Raw genomic sequence first — 12,161 nt, 5'->3', positions numbered from 1 at the left:
ATTTTCTGCCTAATATCCGAATTATTTCTCAAATGTAAATCCAATTTGGCGTTGACAAATAGGGAGAATAAAGAATCCCCTTTTCAGCTCCAAGAGTTCAGCTCCATATAATCTATCGACTGATATAGGCGTATATCTTATATTTTGGACAATATTTTAGTTAAATCGAGTTATTAAAATTTAAGAGTTTATGCTAATTTTAGGCAGTATTTCTTTAACCATTCTACATGCTGTCGTCTTGCTAATGTTATAGTGAAGAGTTAAATGAAGGTACATTTCAGTATGAATTTCACCTCAATAAGTAACATTGTTTGTACAGCATCAATTTCTTAAGTTTACAAATTAGCTTCCTCATTACTCCCGAAAATTACGCATGAGGTTTCACACTCACGCGTTTCATTTTGTTCAACTCAGTAAGATCTGTTGATTGATGATGTCTCATCTCTGGGACTTTTTTTTTTTTTTTTGCGTTAAACACTAATAACATTATAAAATTTCATAAAACGACTTAGTCAATGTTACTGAGATGCTCTGCATTTTATGTTTGACATAATATACCATAACCAACAGACCGGCGCTACAGTCGCCGCCTGAGCGTTTCCAACCCAGGCATTAATGTGTTTCTATTAGTGTGAAAAGTATCATATGTATATAAAAACTAATTAAATGAATGGCAACGACCTAGGCTTTAATTATGAACTAATCCACATTAAAACTTATCTTAACCTAGCAAGTTTCCTTATTGCGCAAAAAGAAAAGTCCTATTTTTGTAACAAGTCTTTATTAAAAGTGAAGCCTGCATTTAACATATAATTAATAAACAGTTTCATTACTTTTTTTACGTCTCAAACTAACGTTTAATAAGAGGTTTGTTAAAAGTATTTTTTTAAAATATAAATTTAGGGATTTGTTTCTTTCTTGCGCAAATTTGATTAAGTCCAGACTTTGATAGCCCATTACTCGGGAACCAAAGACCCACATACTACAATATTTCATATGCTTACTAAGCTCATGAAGGTCTACCACCATAACAAGTTTGGTCAATATCGGTTGAATTTCATACAGATTCCTATTATTATTATTATTATTATTATTATTATTATTATTATTATTATTATTATTATTATTATTATTATTATTATTATTATTTACTTTGATTTTGCCAAAGCTTTTGACAAATTACCTCGTCACTTATTAATAAGTAAGTTGTATAAGTACAAATTATCGAATCAAATAATAAAGTGGCTAGATTCGTACTTAAATAATAGGAAATTCATATTGAAATGGTTATGTCGAAATTTTACTAATATTAACACCTGTAAAATTCTCTACATGTGTAATGTCAGATCTCATCTTGAATATTGCACGGTAATGAGGAAAGGCGAAGCAAGATAGTTTAGTTCCTCTATTGAATCAGTTCAAAAATCATTCTTAGCTGGTTAAAATGGAAATTTAAAGAAATAGGAGGAACAAGCTTGTCTGACATAGGGATGGATTTTAATCTTACCCTTCTCTCTGACAGGCGTCGGCTCTTTGACTTGAAATTTTTTTCATGTAATTCTGCATAGAGATTTTGTTCTGGAGAACTTTTTCTCGATAAGAATTTCTCATAGAAATATTAGGAATTCTGTTCCGTTTTTGAGTCAATATTTAAGTAGGTCTTCAATATGTAGGAGTATAGAAACAGCTAATGATTTTTACCCTGCTCTTGGTGTCTTTCATTAGTTTCAAGAAGGTGAGTAATTTTTATTTATTTTTTTAAATAATGTACGTATGAAATTTCCTACTAATTTTATGTTTGTAATTGATTGTCGTTAAAATGTTTTATTGTATTTTTATTAGTTAATGTATGAATTTGTTTTTCGTATTATAATTGAACCTTTCTTTGGAATTGTACTAACTTTTTAAATAGATTGTACCATATATATATATTTTTTAAATTCTGAACAGATATACATGTTTGTTTTAGCTGGAGGCGAAAAATTGTGGAACAAGATACACAAACTCATTCTCCTTATCTGGAACAAGGAAGAATTGCCACAAGAGTGGAAAGAATCAATCATTGTTCCAATTCACAAGAAAGGCGACAAAACTGACTGTAATAATTATCGAGGCATTTCTCTTCTGTCAACATCCTATAAAATCCTTTCAAATATTCTGTTAGCAAGATTGACCCCATACGCAGATGAAATTATTGGAGATTATCAGTGCGGATTTAGACGAAATCGATCAACTACCGACCAAATATTTACCATTCGCCAAATACTCGAAAAGAAGTGGGAATACAATACCCCGCTACATCAACTATTTATTGATTTTAGAAAGGCTTACGACTCGGTTAGGAGAGAAACATTATACAACGTTCTTACAGAACTTGGAATACCGAGAAAGCTAATTAGATTAATTAAGATATGTTTAAGTGAATCCCAAAGTAAAGTCCGGGTAGGAAAATTTTTGTCCACGAGCTTCCACGTCGAAAATGGCCTGAAACAAGGAGATGCGTTGTCGCCATTATTATTTAACTTTGTGCTGGAATACGCCATAAGGAAAATCAAAGATAGCAACCAGGGCCTAGAGTTGAACGGAATTCACCAGGTTATGGCATATGCTGATGATGTAAATTTAATAGGGGATGATAGGAGAACAGTAGAAATAAATGCAGAGATCTTATTAAACGCTTGCAGGGACATGGGTTTAGAAGTAAATGCAGAGAAAACTAAATACATGGAAGTGCGTCGGGACCGTAATACGGCAAATTGTGGAGGAGTTAAAATACTAAATAATGCTTTTGATAAAGTGGATACTTTCAAATATTTAGGATCAATATTAACAGACGAAAATCATATTCACGAAGAAATTAAATGTCGACTAAAAGCAGGGAATTCGTGTTACTATTCGGTTCAAAATCTCTTGTCGTCGCGAATTCTGTCGAGGAATTTGAAGCTTAAAATATATAAAACGATAATCATGCCTGTTGTTCTGTATGGTTGTGAAACATGGTCGCTTACTCTGAGAGAAGAACATAGACTGAAAGTATTTGAGAACAGGATCCTGAGAAGAATATTCGGACCCAAGAGGAACGAGAATGGGGAATGGCGGAAGCTTCATAACGAGGAACTACATAGTTTATACGGTTTACCCAACATTGTTAGGGTCGTCAAGTCTAGGAGGCTTAGGTGGGCAGGTCATGTAGCTAGAATGGAAGAAAGTAGAAACGCTTTCAAAGTCTTGACTGGTAGACCCATAGGAAAACGACCATTAGGAAGACCTAGGCGCAGATGGGAGGACAATATTAAGATGGATCTCGCAGAGATAGGAATACAAAGTAGAAACTGGATGCAATTAGCTAAGGATAGAAGTCAGTGGAGAGCTTTTGTGAACGCGGCATTGAACCTCCGGGTTCCATAGGCCATAGAGTTAGTTAGTTAGTTATACATGTTTGTTTTTCATTTTTATTTTTAAAAGATTTTTTAAAATGCATTTTTTTTAGCTATCATTTTCCCTCTTTGTTAACATCTGGCATTCCTAAAGGTTATCTCCTGTAAAGCTTTACTATGCGACTTCTGTTTTATTATGATTGTTATGGAATAATCATTTTAGTCTTTTTTTCAACTTCATATTCAGTAATTATCTATTTTCTCATTTAAATATTGTTATTCTTTATTGTATTTCTAATGCTTGTGCTTTATTTGTATCTTTATTTTACGATGTATTATCCTATGCATAGTACTATGATGGAATTAGTATTGCATGCGCATTTTTCTCTTGGCGCACTAGTGAGTGTATGCTGTTGTGTCAATAAATAAATAAATAAATATATTATTATTATAGAAAAATCGAATAAAGGACAAAAATATAGAATATAATTCCGAATAATAATAATAATAATAATGTAACTTTAATAATGATTGAATGATACGAGGTAAAAAGAAGTAATTTTCCCAAGGAAAAGAAACGATTAATGTGACAATTTTTATGGAATGGCTGTATGTTACTGCTAACTAAAAATCTGAATTACATAGTTCATTAAAATCTAAACCTTTCTGAATTTTTCCAGGAATAAAATGTAGATAGTGTCTCATTCTGACTAATGACTAACTTGTGTGGTCCTGTCTTTTATTTCCTGTATGGTACTCTCGAATACAAACTCAAGTGGTGGTTTGAGCCCTACTGTAAATAGCTCCCGTCTCATATAACCTCGGAGCTGCAAAGGGACGTTAAATTTTTTAAAAAACATCTAGATTATGCCAGCAACCCTTTTTTCTGTGTAGAAAAGAACCAAAAACTTAGGAGACCATACTATATTTTAGTATATATATATATATATATATATATATATATATATATATATATATATATATATATATATATATATATATATATATATATATATATATATATATCCTACCCTTTCCGGGAAAAAAATACACAATTAATCATCACGAAAATCCCAATGCTCAAAATTTAATTAAAACGCGGCAGGGGAAAGGGTAACCCAGATGAGATAATCTTTGGCTGCAATAGGTAGAACGGACACTGCTAACCAACACGAATCCAACCAAATGGAATCGCATCTTCAAAGTACCGTTATTGTGCCCGTTACGCTAAGAGGCTGAAAGAATAACACACCATAATGATCAGTTGTCTCGGAGAATTGCCCAGGAGAACGATTCTCATGTTTACAGCCTGTATTACAAGAAGAAAAATGTGGGTGTGAATGTGAACGTACTTCATAAAGGAAACGCGTGATACATACAAAAGTGACGTTGTGCTGATTGATGTTAGAGTGCAAGCAATCTGTAACATAACCTATGTACCGCGCATCTCCTTTTCAAAATTTAGTTAGTTTGGAACTCAAATATATTTGACGTGTTAAAACTTTTCTGTTTTCTTATGAAAGGATTGGTGACAACTGATACCAATATATCAATCACCATGCGGTTACAGACTTCAACTGAAGTTTTGAATTCTTTTATATCCAGGAGTGCAGACAGATCATTCTGCGGTATGTATTCTTTTCATATGCTTTTGTTTCAGAACTATTTACTAAGTTCGTTACTAATACTTATTTTTTAAATGAGTGCAATCACACACAAATGAAACTGTTAATTGTAGTTATTGTCAATCGTAGGTAGACAATTTATCCTTAATCCAATAGTTCAATAGTTTAAGTAAAGTAAACCACCAATTAAAAATCTTAGAAAAGATATAATTTATGCCATAATTTAATACAGAGCATGGTAACTCAGTGGTAGATCGTTCACCTCTGGTGCGAGGAGTCTCTGGTTGGATCCTAGCTTATGTGAGTTTGTAATGGACAACATCATAATCTCGGAATTCTCCTATTCCCATTCTTTCATAATTATTCGTTTCCATTAATCATTTCCCTCCTTTAGGTTACGGTCATAAGTGTTGGAAGTAAAATTAGAAATATTATTTCATTTTTTCATACATTTATTTTTTGTTTCTTATCAAACTAACGACTATGCAGTTAAAAGTACCAGTGGACATATTTGCGATGATACTTCTACATCTGATGTGAAACGATTTCACAGTACATTTTGTCGGACAAATCTGTCGTTGATATTGCTCTGTTTTTCTTACCCAGGAACATAGTCGTCCCCAACATGTGGTAGGAGAGGGTGATATTTGCCTCTCCCAAAAAGTATGAGCAATAATAGTGAGGACGAGGAGGACGTAAACATATATGTAGACTTCATTCTTATTATTATCCCTTCTCTATTTGTCAATGCTTAATTAAATTCCGCTCAAGATGCTTCCAGTATGCGCCACACAACGAAATTGCTTGAAAAACTAAGATCGATAAATAACAATTAGTGCCCAAAACTGTCTTGTCAACTGTAATCACTTATGTAGAATAAACATAAACATTTGCTGCTCTGTTAGCTTTCTACCAATTAATATTGCGTAATTAGCAGTATGCTCTATGGATAAAGGAGAGAAACCATGTGCAAGATGCCTAACAAGTAGATGAGTGACAAGTTAACTACGTCAAATCAACAAACAGCAAGCACTAATGTATTATGAACATCGGGATAGCAAGATCAAAAATTTTTGGAGGACCCATTCTGAACAGGGCTTATCGAAATTTTGTCGTAATTCCGAAAATAGTCGGACACATGCCTTCCTCGTATTGTCATGCAGCAAAACTTTTGGCTGACAACAAACACATATTACTATATTTATACGTTTTGCGATTTTAAATGTAGAAAATAACACTAACCTGGACTTTCGTTGTTGCAATAGATGCAGTTTATTTAATTTATTAAAGCCTCTAAATGTATTTCTGTTAAACATATTTCAGTGTCATATTTATATTTATGTGAGAGTGTCAGATAACAAGAAACAATCTACGAAAAACCAGCAGTGATATAAAAGAAAAGTATTCATATGATAAAAATCGGTACGTTTCCTAGTTCGCATTGTAGTCTAGAACTAATCAAACCCATTCCTCAATTTTCTCCACGCGAAAGGGAATTACTAAAAGATTAACAAGTACCAGTCTTACAGACTAATTACGACTGTGGAAAGTAAAAATGAACAGGTCATGGATAAAATGTGTAAATGTTTATATTGTAAGTATGGGAGGGGGGGAGTGTATCAAACAAACAAAAAAAAAAAAATCGAAACTTAAATATAGCGTATAACAAGGTTTCAAGTTGATTTCTTTGTTTGAACCTAATGTTTCTTATCGAACCGAAATTAAGACTTCCATGAGGTGTCAATAAATCTACGTGTGTAGAGTCTTGGCATGGATTCCTGATAGAATCGTACGAGGTTCAGATTCTAACTTCATATAATAGAGTTCCAACTGAAACAAATACAAGAATATTAAAAAAATGTCATGTTCACTTGGAAATGAATCCATTGCGTATTTGCTGATTTTATACGTACTTATAAAGTATATATCGAATGCAATCATATAACACAACTTAGATACTAAGGTAAATAACGGAAAACAACGGGTAATTAGCGAGAATTACTCACTAACCACGAGTAAAATATTATGAATGGCGTTGCCCACGAGAAGAGAAACTTCTCGAGTCTCATGGGTAACACTAGTTCACCTATGTCTTAGATCTCAAACACTGTTTTAGTGTTACATAATGCATAGTAAAAAAAAAAAAAAATGATACAGTGATTGTACGAACACAACGAAGAGAATTTATGAAGTTTAGATATGCAAGTCATTATATTATATTCCAGTAATAAACAAGATTTAAATGTTATGTCAAACCCTTCCTGAACCTCTCGGGACACGGAAGAATTCTAACAACTTCTAAATGAAATTAAGAAAAAAAAAATAAGGCATAAATTTTGTACATAAATTTTCAAAACGAGACGAGAAAAACTCTAATAAAGGAGACGAGACGACAAATAATTCTTCTAGAGTTGAGACGAGACTAGACTTTTGTATTAAAAAAAAAAAAAAAAAACGGAAACATTATTTCTCGTTTCGTCGTGGTCAACATTAATCACAAATTACCAGAAAGAATTCAAAGTGATAATATCGAAGTTAAATGAGACGTGAACACGAACTTAAAGTTGGGAGCCGAACCATGTGTAACCTTATAAAGAACGAACTCTGGACCACACACATAAAACAACGTGCACTATTTGGCTACTCGGAAGTCCTCTATAGCATAGTTTGGTTTAATTTGGTTTTAGATTAAGATCTGTTTCTCTCGTCAAGACCATGAGACATGGACATACAGAATGGAAGTGAAATTTTTAGTTCAATGCGTCCTTTAGGCTAAAGGAGACAGGTGATTAATGAAAGTGAATGACTGTGAAATTACATGTTTGTGTTCCACTGGGAATCGAACCCAAAATCGCGTACACCAAAGACACATGCGCTAGTTACTAGATTAGCGGGGAAAACATACAGCTTAAAGTGGGATCCGAAAGATATTTCCACTGGAAATTGGAAGCGGGTTATTCCTTTCCGAAGTAATAACTGAAACCATTATGTAGTATATGAGCGCGCTTACGTAAAGTATGTTTACTTCTTACTTTTACTATGTTCTACATTGCTTATTCAAATTTTAGTGAATAATTCAGATACCAGAAATAATATGTAAAAAAAAAAAAAAAAAAAAAAAAAACTAAGAAAGTAATCCTTGTAGTATCTACAAAAATCTATTAAATAGAGTAATACCTGTTTTCAGATCTTTTCTTGAAAGTCAAAAATCAGGCGGCGCATATTTATTGATATTATAATTGTTGGGCACTTACATTTCTACCAATTTGTAATGTCTTTGGTATCAACAGTCAGTTCACTTAACACCACAAGTATTCAATGGCTTGCTTATAAAAATTGTAAATTGGTTCCTTTTTTTTTTTTTTAAGTAGGGAGCGTCCTGAAGACTCTTAATGATGCGTTAAATTGAATTAAGCGAAAATAAAATCAGTATTTGATGAATACATACCTATGCAGGGCCGGATTTAGGGGAGTGGATCGGTGCACGTGTAAACCCTTCCCCATTTGTTGTAAATACACACTATCTAAAAGTGATAAGCTAGCAGTGAAAATAGCAAACTTTCCAAAATTTTCTGCTGTCATGCTTCCGTTTGGGGCTTAGAAGCGGAGTTTTGCAAAAGCAATAGTTTAAGTTAATTTTCTGAAGGTTGAACAAAAGGATTCGCCGATCGCAGACATTTAGTATTTCCAGGGCAATTTCTCATTCACACTACAGATGCCTATAAAGGCATTTAAAAATTCACAAATTTAATTCAAATGTACTGGTAGTTATTGGTGCCGTGCATCCCGTGTCAGAAAATCCTGGATCCGATCCTGTATCTAAGTAAATGTATAAATTAATTATATTATACATTCACTATAATTTAATACAATCACTCTTATTTACTACAACCGTGTTCTAGTAATGATAAAACATTTAAGTTGGATTAACAAAGATGGCGCTAAGAGCAGTAAACTTTTGAGATGTACAGTAGGCGCTATTCAATCCGGAATTCTTCGATTTTTAATCCGGCAATAATGTGATAACCAATCGAGCCGCTCGTTTTTGGGAGGAGGGGAAGGGGAAGTGGATGTCAATAAAAGCTAAAACTCTAGCTTTAGCTAACTCTAGCTAAAACTCTAAAACGCTAGCTAGAATTCAATAATTTGTGTATACTCCGTACGATTTTTCGAAGCATAGAACTAAATCACGAAAGAATGTGATATCAGAGACATTTTAAAACAGTAATGATCACGTGTATTCTTCTTGCCTTAGAGGAGCTTATTACGACTTGTAAATATTATTGTACTGTATTAATTTATCTTTTGTACTGTGTTTATTTTTATTAATACAAGAATACTCAAATAAAAATTCAATGTTTGATTCTGTTTGAGTATTCAATGTACTCTATTGCATTATAAATAAGGAGAACATTTTAAACCCCGCAGCTGCTAGAATGACGACATACTTTGTACAGTAGGATCTTTATATCGTTTGCACAGGTTCAGAATGTGAGTAAACATATAAAATACATTATTTGATTTAAGGGCGGATTACGGGCGGAGCCAATGGAACCCAGTCTCCAGGGCCCCCCAAATCCCTCTCTTTAATACTAAAATATAGCAATCAACTTATTATACTACAGGCTTCAGACCCATGCTAATTTTTTTCCCCGCTCGCGGTATCGCTAAAGTTGTCTTCGTCCACTAGCGTCTTCACGATACGTATTTTGTGACGGAGTGAGTTATTTTGGGCCTCTATTACAAACCAAATTACCAGCTTCTGGCAATTCCTTTGAAATATATCTGTCATTACTTAGAGCAAATCTAGGAGGTTTCCCAAATCTCCTTTACTCTATTAAGTGTTTTTACAAGGACTGATGACCATTTGGCTTGTGTTTGGCATTTATGTATTACACTACAGTGTATGAGCATTTAACTGTTAATAATGAATGTGATTAAACTAATTATTGTAAACTTGGAGCATGTTAAAATATTACAGCATAGTTCTCGGTGTTTCGATAAGCCTATGAGGCTGTGGGAGGCAGCAAAGAAAATTTATGCACTGGAATTATTCGTAACATAGTCCCCCCCCTGAAATAGTCGACTCCAGGGCCCCAAAAGCCTTAATCCGCCCCTATTTGATTGTTTGGATTATTTTATCTAGAGTGATTTGTCTTTAATGTTCCTTCATAATCCGGCATGGTCGTAGTTACGAGCATGCCGGGTTAAAGGGGACCTACTGTAACTCACAGGGAGACTATTTTCATGTCTCAGATGAAATAAAACTGCATATTTTCATTGTACTTCGTTTAGTTGTATGCAAACTAATGTGTTACTGGGAAAAGAGAGAGAGAAAGAAAGAATACTATTCAGAGAAATATTAAATTTCGACATGTAACGTAACTATGTTAGTTTTGAAACAGCTACCGAAATAGAAAATATTGATACATCACGAAAAGAAGCATGAATTTATCAAGAAATACTGGCATTCAACAAATAATAAGCAGTTGAGAATAAACAACAGGACATTTCGCATTCGTTTGATCTCTCTGTATTCTGAATAAGTCAAATAACTACACAGGAAAAAATTTTCTCCGTATCGTGCTCCTTACCATTATCTGCATAATTAAAGAAGTAAACAACTAAGCGTAATGTTAGCTCTTCAACTATTGTTTACAATTATTACACAAAGTTTATAAATACTACAAAAATTAAAAGTAATGGAGAAAAAGCAATACCACAAGCATTTTAATATGATAATTCAAATGTTATCATACTCAACATAACTATTTTCAAGTTACTACTACGTCATTTGTTGCAGATTATGAGGCTTCCATGTAACATGGTGCTAGTTTTCTTTGTTTTGTCAGGTGAGTTATTTACTTTAACATAGTCTATTAATTATAGTATGTTCTATTCTTTTTCCTGGTTTCATTTACACCATAACTTTAATGTCCCTCACAATATCTTATGAAACAATACCCTGATTATTTTTAAAAGCTCTGTTTCATTATCTCAAATATTTTCTTTCACTTGTTCACTGGTTTTCCATCAGTTTCATCAGCTAATTTTCTCCACTTTTCTCCATACCCATATTTTGAAAACTTCAAGTAACTTTTTTATTGTGTTTGGAAAATCCACGTTCCTCTGAGAGATGGAATGTCCACAAACGGGGAAAAACATGTTAATCCTAATACTGTGTATCTAAATTCGAATCCATGAGAGAATATTTTATTTTTACTTTCAGATAATTATATGATAATTTTAGTAAAATTACAAAGAATCCCTGGTAATATAGGCTTACAACATATAACCGTTAACTTACAACTATGCATAATATAAAGGACACAGTTAATAGTGTAGAAAACATCACAAATTAAATGTTACTATTATTAACGGTTATTTTAATATAAATCACTATTATTTACTATAACCGTATTCTCCAGGTGAAACTGGCTTTGGACCTACCTACAGAATTAGCAAATCAAGTTCCATAACTTGAGGATGCTGCCGCACTACAGAGTCTATGGAGTTATTATCGCCGTCACCGGTTTTCCTTCTGTTACGTACTGTTATTTATCACCAAATGGATTGGCATTGAATTTTAGTCAATCGTTGCAAGATTAACATTATATACGTTAGTACGTTTTTGTAATTCAGGCCGGGGATGTGCCTCAGAGATTAACTTATGTAATTTTATCGCATTTATTCCCCCGTTTATTCTTTAAATATTCACATAAATGTATATTTTATATAATAACCATTATGAACCGAAAGTTTAGAATTGTGTCAATACTATAAATTTGAGGTCATTGAATTGAAATATATATATATATATATATATATATATATATATATATATATATATATATATATATATATATATATATATATATATATATATATATATATTCACCAAGAATCTCTCATTTCAACCAAAAAGTAGCCTAATAATAATTTAGATATGTAGTAAAATATTGTGCAATGCTCGGAAATACTCATTTCACTCTGTGGAAGGAGAAACTAAATTAAAACTAGCCACGAATCATGTTCATTTGCTTTTCCATGCTTTCAAAATTCAACTTCTACCTAGTAAAATTAATTTGAACTGCACTATTAAAACATTCAGAACGTTATATCTAGTTTTACCGTAATTTTGAAGAATCCTTCAATAAAA

General features: G+C 32.7%; 1 pseudogene across 1 annotated transcript in view; it reads left to right on the top strand.

Moving 5' to 3' along the window:
• The first annotated feature begins 4,640 nt into the window (after window positions 1–4,640).
• LOC145693048 (glucose dehydrogenase [FAD, quinone] pseudogene) overlaps window positions 4,641–12,161 on the top strand; it is a 77,256-nt pseudogene continuing 69,735 nt past the window's right edge. Inside the window, exon 1 of the transcript XR_014132705.1 lies at window positions 4,641–5,005. The product of XR_014132705.1 is annotated as a glucose dehydrogenase [FAD, quinone] pseudogene, transcript variant X2 (transcript). The remainder of the gene's footprint in view (window positions 5,006–12,161) is intronic.

The sequence above is a fragment of the Thermobia domestica genome, chromosome 8 (genome assembly GCF_964235325.1).
Source record: "Thermobia domestica chromosome 8, izTheDome1.hap1.1, whole genome shotgun sequence".
Lineage (NCBI taxonomy): Eukaryota > Metazoa > Arthropoda > Insecta > Zygentoma > Lepismatidae > Thermobia > Thermobia domestica.
Note: the sequence above shows the minus strand (reverse complement) of the source record. Positions and strands in the feature narration are given on the sequence as shown.